The 14,640-nt window shown below is 28.1% G+C and overlaps 1 long non-coding RNA gene across 1 annotated transcript; it reads right to left on the reverse strand.

The window, feature by feature from the left end:
* Window positions 1–12,564: 12,564 nt before the first annotated feature.
* LOC128983498 (uncharacterized) lies at window positions 12,565–14,403 on the reverse strand. Its single transcript, XR_008489856.1, has 2 exons — window positions 14,323–14,403; window positions 12,565–13,512 (listed from the first exon to the last, which is right to left on the reverse strand). It is a non-coding gene; the product is annotated as an uncharacterized LOC128983498 (long non-coding RNA).
* Window positions 14,404–14,640: the final 237 nt, after the last annotated feature.

The raw sequence follows: 14,640 nt of genomic DNA on the forward strand, positions 1-14,640 counted from the left end.
TTAGAGCTAGAAACTTGAAACCTCGCACAGCACTGCTTAATAGTATACTGTATTTTGTTGTGGTGTTGGTTGGTAGTAAATCTTCCCGTAAATCCCCGTCTGGCAATCTCAAAATTCTACTTTTGTCCCGTCTTTTCCCCTCCATTTGGCAATACAATTCCAATGGGACCGGCTACGTTACAAGCAGTGCTGCTATCTGTTGGTTTAAAATGTTACATTTTAACATGTTACATTTTAAAATGTTACATTTTAACATGTTACATTTTAAAATGTTACATTTTAACATGTTACATTTTAAAATGTAACATTTTAACATGTTACATTTTAACATGTTACATTTTACGACGTTACATTTTAACATGTAACATTTTAACATATTACATTTTAACACGTTACATTTTAACATGTTACATTTTAATATGTTACATTTTAACATTTTGCATTTTAACATGATAAAATGTTACATTTTAACATGTTACATTTTAATATGTTACATTTTAACATGTTACATTTTAATATGTTACATTTTAACATGTTACATTTTAATATGTTACATTTTAACATGTTGCATTTTAACATGATAAAATGTTACATTTTAACATGTTACATTTTAATATGTTGCATTTTAACATGTTGCATTTTAACATGATAAAATGTTACATTTTAACATTTTGCATTTTAACATAATAAAATGTTACATTTTAACACGTTACATTTAAAAATGTTACATTTTACGATGTTACATTTTAACATGTTACATTTTAGCATATTACGTTTTTACATGTTACATTTTAACATGATAAAATGTTACATTTTAACATGTTACATTTTAATATGTTACATTATAACATGTTGCATTTTAACATGATAAAATGTTACATTTTAACATGTTACATTTTAAAATGTTACATTTTACGATGTTACATTTTAGCATGTTACATTTTAGCATATTACATTTTAACATGTTACATTTTAACATGTTACATTTTAATATGTTACATTTTAACATGTTGCATTTTAACATGATAAAATGTTACATTTTAAAATGTTACATTTTAATATTCTACATCTTAACATGTTGCATTTTAACACGATAAACTGTTACATTTTAGCATGTTACATTTTAATATGTTACATTTTAACATGTTGCATTTTAACATGATAAAATGTTATATTTTAACATGTTACATTAAAAAATGTTACATTTTACGACGTTACATTTTAACATGTTACATTTTAGCATATTACGTTTTTACATGTTACATTTTAACATGATAAAATGTTACATTTTAAAATGTTACATTTTAATATGTTACATTATAACATGTTGCATTTTAACATGTTACATTTTACGATGTTAAATTTTAGCATGTTACATTTTAGCATATTACATTTTAACATGTTACATTTTAACATGTTACATTTTTAAATGTTACATTTTAGGATGTTACATTTTAACATGTTACATTTTAACATATTACATTTTAACATGTTACATTTTAACATAATACATTTTAGCATATTACATTTTAACATGTTACATTTTTACATGTTACATTTTAAAATGTTACATTTTAAAATGTTACATTTTAGGATGTTACATTTTAGGATGTTACATTTTAACATGTTACATTTTAACGTATTACATTTTAACATGTTACATTTTAACATAATACGTTTTAATATGTTACATTTTAACATGTTGCATTTTAATATGATAAAAATGATACATTTAACATGTTACATTTTAAAATGTTACATTTTAACATGTTACATTTTAAAATGTTACATTTCAGGATGTTACATTTTAACATGTTACATTTTAACATGATAAAATGTTACATTTTAACATGTTACATTTTAAAATGTTACATTTTAGGATGTTACATTTTAACATGTTACATTTTAACGTATTACATTTTAACATGTTACATTTTAAAATAATACATTTTAATATGTTACATTTTAACATGTTGCATTTTAACATGATAAAATGTTACATTTAACATGTTACATTTTAAAATGTTACATTTTAACATGTTACATTTTAAAATGTTACATTTTAACATTTTACATTTTAAAATGTTACATTTTAACATTTTACATTTTAAAATGTTACATTTTAACATGTTACATTTTACAATGTTACATTTTAAAATGTTACATTTTAGGATGTTACATTTTTACATGTAACATTTTAACATATTACATTTTAACATGTTACATTTTTAACATGTTACATTTTAAAATGTTACATTTTAACATGTTACATTTTAATATGTTACATTTTAACATGTTGCATTTTAACATGATAAAATGTTACATTTTAACATGTTACATTTTAATATGTTACATTTTAACATGTTGCATTTTAACATGATAAAATGTTACATATTAACATGTTACATTTTAATATGTTACATTACATTTTAAAATGTTACATTTTCAAATGTTACATTTTACGATGTTACATTTTAACAAGTTACATTTTAGCATATTACATTTTAACGTGTTACATTTTAACATGTTACATTTTAATATGTTACATTTTAACATGTTGCATTTTAACATGATAAAATGTGAAATTTTAACATGTTACATTTTAATATATTACATTTTAACATGTTACATTTTAATATGTTACATTTTAACATGTTGCATTTTAACATGATAAAATGTTACATTTTATCATGTTACATTGTAATATGTTACATTTTAACATGTTGCATTTTAACATGATAAAATGTTACATTTTAACATGTTACATTTTACAATGTTACATTTTACGATGTTACATTTTATCATGTTACATTTTAACATATTACATTTTAACATGTTACTTTTTAACATAATACATTTTAATATGTTACATTTTAACATGTTACATTTTAATATGTTACATTTTAAAATGTTGCATTTTAACATGATAAAATGTTACATTTAACATGTTACATTTTAAAATGTTACATTTTAGGATGTTACATTTTAACATGTTGCATTTTAACATGATAAAATGTTACATTTTACCATGTTACATTTTAAAGTGTTACATTTTAGGATGTTACATTTTAACATGTTACATTTTAACATATTACATTTTAACATGTTACATTTTAACATAATACATTTTAATATGTTACATTTTAACATGTTACATTTTAATATGTTACATTTTAACATAATAAAATGTTACATTTTAACACGTTACATTTAAAAATGTTACGTTTTACGATGTTACATTTTAACATGTTACATTTTAGCATATTACATTTTAACGTGTTACATTTTAACATGTTACATTTTAATATGTTACATTTTAACATGTTGCATTTTAATATGTTACATTTTAAAATGTTGCTTTTTAACATGATAAAATGTTACATTTTACCATGTTACATTTTAAAATGTTACATTTTAGGATGTTACATTTTAACATGTTACATTTTAACATATTACATTTTAACATGTTACATTTTAACATAATACATTTTAATATGTTACATTTTAACATGTTGCATTTTAACATGATAAAATGTTACATTTTAACATGTTACATTTTAATGTGTTACATTTTAACATGTTACATTTTAGCATATTACATTTTAACATGATAAAATGTTACATTTTAACGTGTTACATTTTAATATGTTACATTTTAACATGTTACATTTTAAAATGTTACATTTTAACTTGTTACATTTTAAAATGTTACATTTTAACATTTTTTATTTTAAAATGTTACATTTTAACATGTTACAATTTTAACATGTTACATTTTAACATGTTACATTTTACGACGTTACATTTTAACATGTTACATTTTAACATATTACATTTTAACATGTTACATTTTAACTTGTTACATTTTAATATGTTACATTTTAATATGTTACATTTTAACAAGATAAAATGTTACATTTTAACATGTTACATTTTAAAATGTTACATTTTACGATGTTACATTTTATCATGTTACATTTTAACATATTACATTTTAACATGTTACTTTTTAACATAATACATTTTAATATGTTACATTTTAACATGTTATATTTTAATATGTTACATTTTAAAATGTTGCTTTTTAACATGATAAAATGTTACATTTTACCATGTTACATTTTAAAATGTTACATTTTAGGATGTTACATTTTAACATGTTACATTTTAACATATTACATTTTAACATGTTACATTTTAACATAATACATTTTAATATGTTACATTTTAACATGTTGCATTTTAACATGATAAAATGTTACATTTTAACATGTTACATTTTAATGTGTTACATATTTACATGTTACATTTTAGCATATTACATTTTAACATGATAAAATGTTACATTTTAACGTGTTACATTTTAATATGTTACATTTTAACATGTTACATTTTAACATGTTAAATTTTAATATGTTACATTTTAACATGTTGCATTTTAACATGATAAAATGTTACATTTTAACATGTTGCATTTTAACATAATAAAATGTTACATTTTAACACGTTACATTTAAAAATGTTACGTTTTACGATGTTACATTTTAACATGTTACATTTTAGCATATTACATTTTAACGTGTTACATTTTAACATGTTACATTTTAATATGTTACATTTTAACATGTTGCATTTTAACATGATAAAATGTGAAATTTTAACATGTTACATTTTAATATATTACATTTTAACATGTTACATTTTAAAATGTTACATTTTAACATGTTACATTTTAGCATATTACATTTTAACATGATAAAAAGTTACATTTTAACGTGTTACATTTTAATATGTTACATTTTAACATGTTGCATTTTAACATGATAAAATGTTACATTTTACATGTTACATTTTAAAATGTTACATTTTAACATGTTACATTTTAAAATGTTACATTTTAACATGTTACATTTTAAAATGTTACATTTTAACATGTTACATTTTATAATGTTACATTTTAACATGTTACATTTTAAAATGTTACATTTTAACATGTTACATTTTAAAATGTTACATTTTAACATGTTACATTTTAAAATGTTACATTTTAACATGTTACATTTTAACATGTTACATTTTACGACGTTACATTTTAACATGTAACATTTTAACATATTACATTTTAACATGTTACATTTTAACATGTTAAATTTTAATATGTTACATTTTAACATGTTGCATTTTAACATGATAAAATGTTACATTTTAACATGTTGCATTTTAACACGTTCGCGGCGGCATGGGAGCGATCGCTCCCATACGGAACCCTAATGCCATCCTGGTGGGTGCGATCGCTCCCAAGCTAAAATGCAGTACGAAATGATTTATTTTTAAGCCAGGATTAGAGCTAGAAACTTGAAACCTCGCACAGCACTGCTTAATAGTATACTGTATTTTGTTGTGGTGTTGGTTGGTAGTAAATCTTCCCGTAAATCCCCGTCTGGCAATCTCAAAATTCTACTTTTGTCCCGTCTTTTCCCCTCCATTTGGCAATACAATTCCAATGGGACCGGCTACGTTACAAGCAGTGCTGCTATCTGTTGGTTTAAAATGTTACATTTTAACATGTTACATTTTAAAATGTTACATTTTAACATGTTACATTTTAAAATGTTACATTTTAACATGTTACATTTTAAAATGTAACATTTTAACATGTTACATTTTAACATGTTACATTTTACGACGTTACATTTTAACATGTAACATTTTAACATATTACATTTTAACACGTTACATTTTAACATGTTACATTTTAATATGTTACATTTTAACATTTTGCATTTTAACATGATAAAATGTTACATTTTAACATGTTACATTTTAATATGTTACATTTTAACATGTTACATTTTAATATGTTACATTTTAACATGTTACATTTTAATATGTTACATTTTAACATGTTGCATTTTAACATGATAAAATGTTACATTTTAACATGTTACATTTTAATATGTTGCATTTTAACATGTTGCATTTTAACATGATAAAATGTTACATTTTAACATTTTGCATTTTAACATAATAAAATGTTACATTTTAACACGTTACATTTAAAAATGTTACATTTTACGATGTTACATTTTAACATGTTACATTTTAGCATATTACGTTTTTACATGTTACATTTTAACATGATAAAATGTTACATTTTAACATGTTACATTTTAATATGTTACATTATAACATGTTGCATTTTAACATGATAAAATGTTACATTTTAACATGTTACATTTTAAAATGTTACATTTTACGATGTTACATTTTAGCATGTTACATTTTAGCATATTACATTTTAACATGTTACATTTTAACATGTTACATTTTAATATGTTACATTTTAACATGTTGCATTTTAACATGATAAAATGTTACATTTTAAAATGTTACATTTTAATATTCTACATCTTAACATGTTGCATTTTAACACGATAAACTGTTACATTTTAGCATGTTACATTTTAATATGTTACATTTTAACATGTTGCATTTTAACATGATAAAATGTTATATTTTAACATGTTACATTAAAAAATGTTACATTTTACGACGTTACATTTTAACATGTTACATTTTAGCATATTACGTTTTTACATGTTACATTTTAACATGATAAAATGTTACATTTTAAAATGTTACATTTTAATATGTTACATTATAACATGTTGCATTTTAACATGTTACATTTTACGATGTTAAATTTTAGCATGTTACATTTTAGCATATTACATTTTAACATGTTACATTTTAACATGTTACATTTTTAAATGTTACATTTTAGGATGTTACATTTTAACATGTTACATTTTAACATATTACATTTTAACATGTTACATTTTAACATAATACATTTTAGCATATTACATTTTAACATGTTACATTTTTACATGTTACATTTTAAAATGTTACATTTTAAAATGTTACATTTTAGGATGTTACATTTTAGGATGTTACATTTTAACATGTTACATTTTAACGTATTACATTTTAACATGTTACATTTTAACATAATACGTTTTAATATGTTACATTTTAACATGTTGCATTTTAATATGATAAAAATGATACATTTAACATGTTACATTTTAAAATGTTACATTTTAACATGTTACATTTTAAAATGTTACATTTCAGGATGTTACATTTTAACATGTTACATTTTAACATGATAAAATGTTACATTTTAACATGTTACATTTTAAAATGTTACATTTTAGGATGTTACATTTTAACATGTTACATTTTAACGTATTACATTTTAACATGTTACATTTTAAAATAATACATTTTAATATGTTACATTTTAACATGTTGCATTTTAACATGATAAAATGTTACATTTAACATGTTACATTTTAAAATGTTACATTTTAACATGTTACATTTTAAAATGTTACATTTTAACATTTTACATTTTAAAATGTTACATTTTAACATTTTACATTTTAAAATGTTACATTTTAACATTTTACATTTTAAAATGTTACATTTTAACATGTTACATTTTACAATGATACATTTTAAAATGTTACATTTTAGGATGTTACATTTTTACATGTAACATTTTAACATATTACATTTTAACATGTTACATTTTTAACATGTTACATTTTAAAATGTTACATTTTAACATGTTACATTTTAATATGTTACATTTTAACATGTTGCATTTTAACATGATAAAATGTTACATTTTAACATGTTACATTTTAATATGTTACATTTTAACATGTTGCATTTTAACATGATAAAATGTTACATATTAACATGTTACATTTTAATATGTTACATTACATTTTAAAATGTTACATTTTCAAATGTTACATTTTACGATGTTACATTTTAACAAGTTACATTTTAGCATATTACATTTTAACGTGTTACATTTTAACATGTTACATTTTAATATGTTAAATTTTAACATGTTGCATTTTAACATGATAAAATGTGAAATTTTAACATGTTACATTTTAATATATTACATTTTAACATGTTACATTTTAATATGTTACATTTTAACATGTTGCATTTTAACATGATAAAATGTTACATTTTATCATGTTACATTGTAATATGTTACATTTTAACATGTTGCATTTTAACATGATAAAATGTTACATTTTAACATGTTACATTTTACAATGTTACATTTTACGATGTTACATTTTATCATGTTACATTTTAACATATTACATTTTAACATGTTACTTTTTAACATAATACATTTTAATATGTTACATTTTAACATGTTACATTTTAATATGTTACATTTTAAAATGTTGCATTTTAACATGATAAAATGTTACATTTAACATGTTACATTTTAAAATGTTACATTTTAGGATGTTACATTTTAACATGTTGCATTTTAACATGATAAAATGTTACATTTTACCATGTTACATTTTAAAGTGTTACATTTTAGGATGTTACATTTTAACATGTTACATTTTAACATATTACATTTTAACATGTTACATTTTAACATAATACATTTTAATATGTTACATTTTAACATGTTACATTTTAATATGTTACATTTTAACATGTTGCATTTTAACATGATAAAATGTTACATTTAACATGTTACATTTTAAAATGTTACATTTAAACATGTTACATTTTAAAATGTTACATTTTAACATGTTACATTTTAAAATGTTACATTTAAACATGTCTCATTTTAACGTAAACGCCGGAGGGGCATTTCCTTCTTTTACTTTCTCCACAATTCTTTGTATTTCCTCATCCTTACGCTGGTGTGAAATCAAATCAGAAAAGGCCAAAGGAAAATCTACCAACAAACCTCCCACTAGATTTTCTACTTCTCCCTCTTTGGTTTCCCTACTTGACGTCTCCTGATTGCATGAGTCATACATCCGTGAAAGCGCATCTGCCACCACATTCATAGTTGACCTGATATGTTGAACCCTAAACTTTAAAGACATTATTCTCATAACCCATCTCCCTATCCTTCCAATCTGTTTTGGGTGAGCTAAAATCCATGACAAGGCCTGGTTATCGGTCTCCAAGAGAAAAGGTGCATGTTCCAGGTAAGATCGAAACTTTTCAATCGCTTCAACAACCGCTAACCCCTCAAGTTCATAAATGGAGAACTTGCGCTCACTTTCCGAAAGGGTCCTAGAATAGTAAGCCACAGGCTGTCTAACTCCATCTGTCTCTTGTTGCAATACCGCCGCGATAGCAATCCCGCTGCTGTCCGTTGTTAGAATTAGTTCCTTTGAGAAATCAACCATCCTGAGTACTGGGGGGTTCATCAGAGCTTCCTTGAGAGCTACGAAGGCCTGGTCCTCTTCTTCTCCCCACTTGAAGATAGCTCCTTTCTTCCGCAACTTATTCAAGGGTGCACATATTTCCGCATACTTAGGTATGAATTTAGAGTAGAAATTCACCATTCCCACGAAGCGTGACACACCTTTAACATCTTTGGGAGGTTGATAGTCCCTAATGCTTTGAGTTCTATTAGCATCAATGGATACGCCACGATGAGAAACGATGTGTCCAAGGAAAGAGATCTCCTTTACAGCTAAATTTAACTTCTTGGGATTTACTGTCAATCCTGCTGTTCTTAAACGGGTAAAGACTTCCTCTAAATGTTTGAGATGGTCTTCAAAAGACTCTGAATATATCACACAATCATCCAAAAAATTTAAAACATATCTGAACTTAATGTCACTGAAAATGTGGTCTAACAGTCGTGTCAAAACTTGAGCTCCTGTTGCTAACCCAAAAGGCACCCTAGTGAATTGGTATAGGTTCCAAGGCACACAGAAAGCCGTCAATGCTTTGGATCGGTCAGAGAGAGGAATTTGATGGTAGGCCTGATTCAAATCGATACAACTGAAATACCTAGCCTTACTAAACCAATGAAATGCAGAGTGCAGATCGGGGAGTGGAACTTGTTCAATCTCAATATATTGATTTAATTTACGAAAGTCAATAACACAACGCCATTGTTGTTCAGTAGGATTTTCACTTTGCGTCCCTTTGGGAACCAGGAAGGCAGCACTAGAGTGAGGGGAAATAGAAGGCTCAATTATATTTTTTGATAGTAATTCGTCAATATGATTCCTCATAACTTCCATCTTAGGTGGGGATAACTTATAGGGATGTGACTTAACTACCACGTTTTCCTTCAGTTTTATGTCGTATTCGATTAGATGCGTCAATCCTAACTTCTTAGTAAGGACATCTGGAAATTTAGCACAAAGATCTTCTACAGCCTTCCTTTCACTGGGAGTTAACAAATCCTTGGTCTTGCTATCACTCACAATTAAATTGTTTTTTGAAACTTTGCCCTGGGAAGTATGGGTGACTAAGTCAGGATCACTACAATTGGCTAACGGAATCTTTACTTTGCGGTTAAACTTAAAGTACAAGTATTGTGATTGAATATCCAAAACTAACCCAGCCTTACTTATAAAATCAGCTCCTAATATACATCCCATTCCTAAATTTCTTGAAACTAAAAACTTCAGTTTCCATGTAAAATCTGAAATTCTTACTTTAACAGTGGCTAATCCTTCAATTGCAATAGGTGAACTGGTGGCCGTGACACAAGTTATGTCTGTAGAAACCCATTCATACACAAGATCCCTTTTTTGTAAAGTAGCATAAAGGTCATGGCTGATCAAACATCTAGAAGAACCTGAATCCATTAAAGCATTTACACACAATCCTCCAAAATTTACTCTGACCCAGGGGACTCCATAGTTACTCCTAGAAACTGTAGAAATGTTAGCTGACAACTTGTTTGTTTTAGCCCTGGTCCATTGTCGCCTGTACTTTCTCTTGGGTTTATGACGCCGTGAAACGTTTTGAGGTACGTGCCGGCCAAACGCCCTCACGCCAACTAGTTTTTTGGATCACTACGACCTTGCCTACAAAACCTCCAAATATGTCCGACTTGACCGCAGTTGTAACATCGAGGTGGTCCCCGTGCACCATCTTGTCTTGGGAAGTGTTCTTGACCAGTAGTACTTGGTGGCTTTGAAGTTGATTCTCTGACAGCATTGACTGCGCTTCGTTGTCCCAAAAATTTTCCCCCTGAAAAGTTCTGAATCGGGGTACGGTGTCTATCGGCATACCCTAGGTTCTGAGAGTAAATGCACAATCTGTCTAGTTCTTGAAGATTGGTAGGCCTAGTTGAAAATACAAAGCGGGACCTTTCGACCGGGTTTAATCCCTCAAGGATAACATTTACCAATTCCGCCTCATTCACTGGTACGCGTAAGAGCTCAGCGGATCCTTTTATATCAGCTATGTAACATGGCAGTGGTTCCCCATTCCGTTGGAGCCTATGAAAAAGTTCTTGTTTCATTCCCTGATATTGCCGGTTTGGGATAAAAAATTCAATGATGTCCCCATGGTACTTATCGAAAGACCACCCCTCGCTTAAGGCTAATTTTGTTCTCTCGGCCAGAGGTCCTCGGGTGAAAGGATAAATTAAGTGCAATAGTTCCAAGTCAGTAGCACCCGGTTGCTGTTTCATTTTGAGAACTCGCCTTAAGAAATCCATTAGTTTAGGCAAAAACAATCCATCAGTCTCAGGTATTTCCTTCAAAAATCTATCCATTGGGTGGGGTAATTTACTATACAATGATACCTTACTAACCTGGCTAGTTACTCTGTTTACCTCTTCCCTAGCGTTGAAATGCTGGTTCGGTGAACTCAAATTTATTAGACTGTGGGATGTGGCTTGGTTTAGGTTAGGTTCGGTTTTACTCTGGGGACTTTCGATACTTCCCCCCTCTACAGTATTCTCTATAGGCCTATGCTGTTCAGGATGTACCACCAGTGGCTGCAAAATCTTTAATTCCTGCTGCTCCTTTTCTTCTTCCCCAGCCTTCGTTGTTGGTTCATTAGAGGCTGCCTCTATCCTCTCTAATTCTCTCAATCTGTCTTCGATTACCTTAAGAAGGTTAGGCGTTAGAGATTGCATACCTTGTACAGCCTTCTTTTCCTTAGCATCCATACCCTCCCCTAAACTTACGAGGATCCCTAGCCGCCTCAACAAATGTTCAAGTCTAGCTTTGTATCGTTTCAGGGCACTGTGTGAACTTTCTACATCAATTCCCTCTACTATACCAGAAAACTCTTCGTACCTGCGATAACAACGATTCACCTCATCTGTGACCTTAAAATAACTTACACCCTCAAGGTTCTTTGCATCAGAATCAACATTGTCCGAAAAAGCTTGACGCAAATTACGCCTCATCGAGTTCACATCTAATTTCTCAAAATCCAGTCCACGTACCGCTAACTCAAAAATAAGATCCTCTTTCAACAAAAGGTCCGGATTGAAAGCCATGTTGGTTCGCCCTAATTTAACAACAACCTAACACAAACTAAATAAAGCGTCTTTTCTTTTACCTAGCACATCTTTACTTTCCACTCCTCTACAAAAAGGAAAAACTTTAAAAATTTACTTTATCACAGCCCGTTCCTCGACCTGTTAGCTGAGTGGCGCAGAATTTGTACCACCTGAAGGGTGGGACAATCTCAAACAGGTCAGCAGGACCGGGAAATGATAACACATCGTAACTGACTCACCCTGATTTATTAAAAGAAAAACAAATACCCTTTTACAAACTGGTTCAAACCATAAATGACAAATTTACTACAAGTATGATAAAAGCGTAGACAAATTCCTAAATAATTAACACCTGAAAAGTCAAAATGTTGAATTACTTATCAACTAAAACCTTTGTTTCGCCAACCTTAACACAAGACGAGATTTTGGGCCCAAAACTCTTAAAAGATACAAATACTTAAATAAAATTACAACCTGCAATAAAGAAACTAACTATAAATCTAAACAGTAATTCCTGGGACACCAAGTCTGTGCTGTAACCTATTGAAGCTTGGCCAAAAAATTTATAAAAGTTAAAGTTAAGTGAAATTTAATCAAAACATCTTTTAATTCTTCCCAGTATGGGTTTACAGAATAAAATTCAATATAAAATGAGTTAAAGTTAAAGCTAAAATTCAGAACAGATAAAACAGTTTAACGTTACAAGAATCTCTACCAAAAATTCGCTGGAAATCACCAAGTTAAAGTTAGGCCAGAAATAATAACCAAAATTTATAAAGTTGTATACATGAAGTTAATTTGAGTCCATGGGTGCACCCACTAAGTTCAAATAGGCCTAGGCCTAATTTAGATTTCACTTTGAAAGTTGTAGATCAGTCCATCCGCTGAAGCAAAATAATTTCCAAAAAGTTTAGAAGTCACCTGAGTATCGAGCAATTTTGAGGTGTGTTGGCGAGGTGGACAGAAGTAGGTAGTTGCCCATGGATGTACTCTAGCGTTGAAAAACTCCAGGTCCGACAGACTCAAAAAGGGTCCTCGCCTCCAAACACAGGGTAGACAAGAGGTTCCTCTAAGTGGTGTTGCTTTCCCATACCCAGGTGTCTAGGCTAGTAGGCCTGCGGCTTCAAGTTAGTTCTACGATGACCTCAGCGTGTTCGTCCCAGGAAGTCGAACCCCTGTTACGAAAAACTTCATACATAGTAATCTGTATACAATAGGTCTAAGTTTTAAATGAAAGTGAAATTCGTTACATCTTTAACACTCAAAATTTGAGATTCATTTAGTTCACATTACATGTTAGAACATTTTGATATTTAAAGAAAATAGCTACATACAATTGGAAATAAAACCTACTAAAACCAAATCTGAACTGACAAAGATAAGTTTCCTTTTTTTTTTACAAGTGTTTCCATAATAGGCCTAAGTAGTATAACTCACTATTTTATTAAAATTTACAAAATTTATAGAAACCAAAATATTTATGCCTGTGTGAAACAATAACAGTGTTTTTCCTTTATCTGCAAAACCAAATCGCCACATGTGCCGTTAACCAGTCATTGGATCTGGTAGGCCTAGCCTGCAATCTTTAGTCCTATCCTTCCAGCTAACTAAAAGACCAGAAATTAAATTTATCTTAAACACAGAGCCTCCTGGATGTCTGACAAAGTTGCAGCAATGCAATAAACAATAATTAATCGTTACTAGATACCAATACAGAGATTTCTTTCAAAAATATACCTGCCAAATAATTCAAGTGTAGGCCTAGGCTAGTGGGTATGATACAGTTTATTTTATACTCATTAAACAAAGGAAAAGAAATTTTACAAGTCAGGGATTAAAATGAGATTAACAGAACTTTTGAATCTTAAAAAATGTGTAACATTTTAACAGGTATGAAACTTCCTACCGGCGAAACGAACTAATCAGCATTTTTCTCTGAGTCAGTTTTGAGATCTTAATTAGTAGTTAATACAAATTCAACTTACCATTATAATGGGGTTGTGGGTGAGTCAGTCAAACATGAAATTTAAAATGATATCACTCAAACATATTTAAGGAAACAAAATTCAAAAGACTTAGGTAAAAGTTCTAGAGTGAGAAAAACTACATGGTACTTCTCTGCAAGATGGCGAGGCAAGAGAAAAAGAAACCGGGACGCCGACTCAACTAACGACTGAAACCAAAACCGAAACTTAAACAACAGTAGCGGATTTAAACATAGTCAAACGACTGGAAAAAGTAACACAAAATTAATATCGTCCACCAACATGATTTCCAATACGCCTTAAATTCTAAACCAAAGT

Source organism: Macrosteles quadrilineatus, unplaced genomic scaffold (assembly GCF_028750875.1).
Source record: "Macrosteles quadrilineatus isolate MER2022 unplaced genomic scaffold, UCM_ALF_1.0 Scaffold_1__1_contigs__length_201487025, whole genome shotgun sequence".
Lineage (NCBI taxonomy): Eukaryota > Metazoa > Arthropoda > Insecta > Hemiptera > Cicadellidae > Macrosteles > Macrosteles quadrilineatus.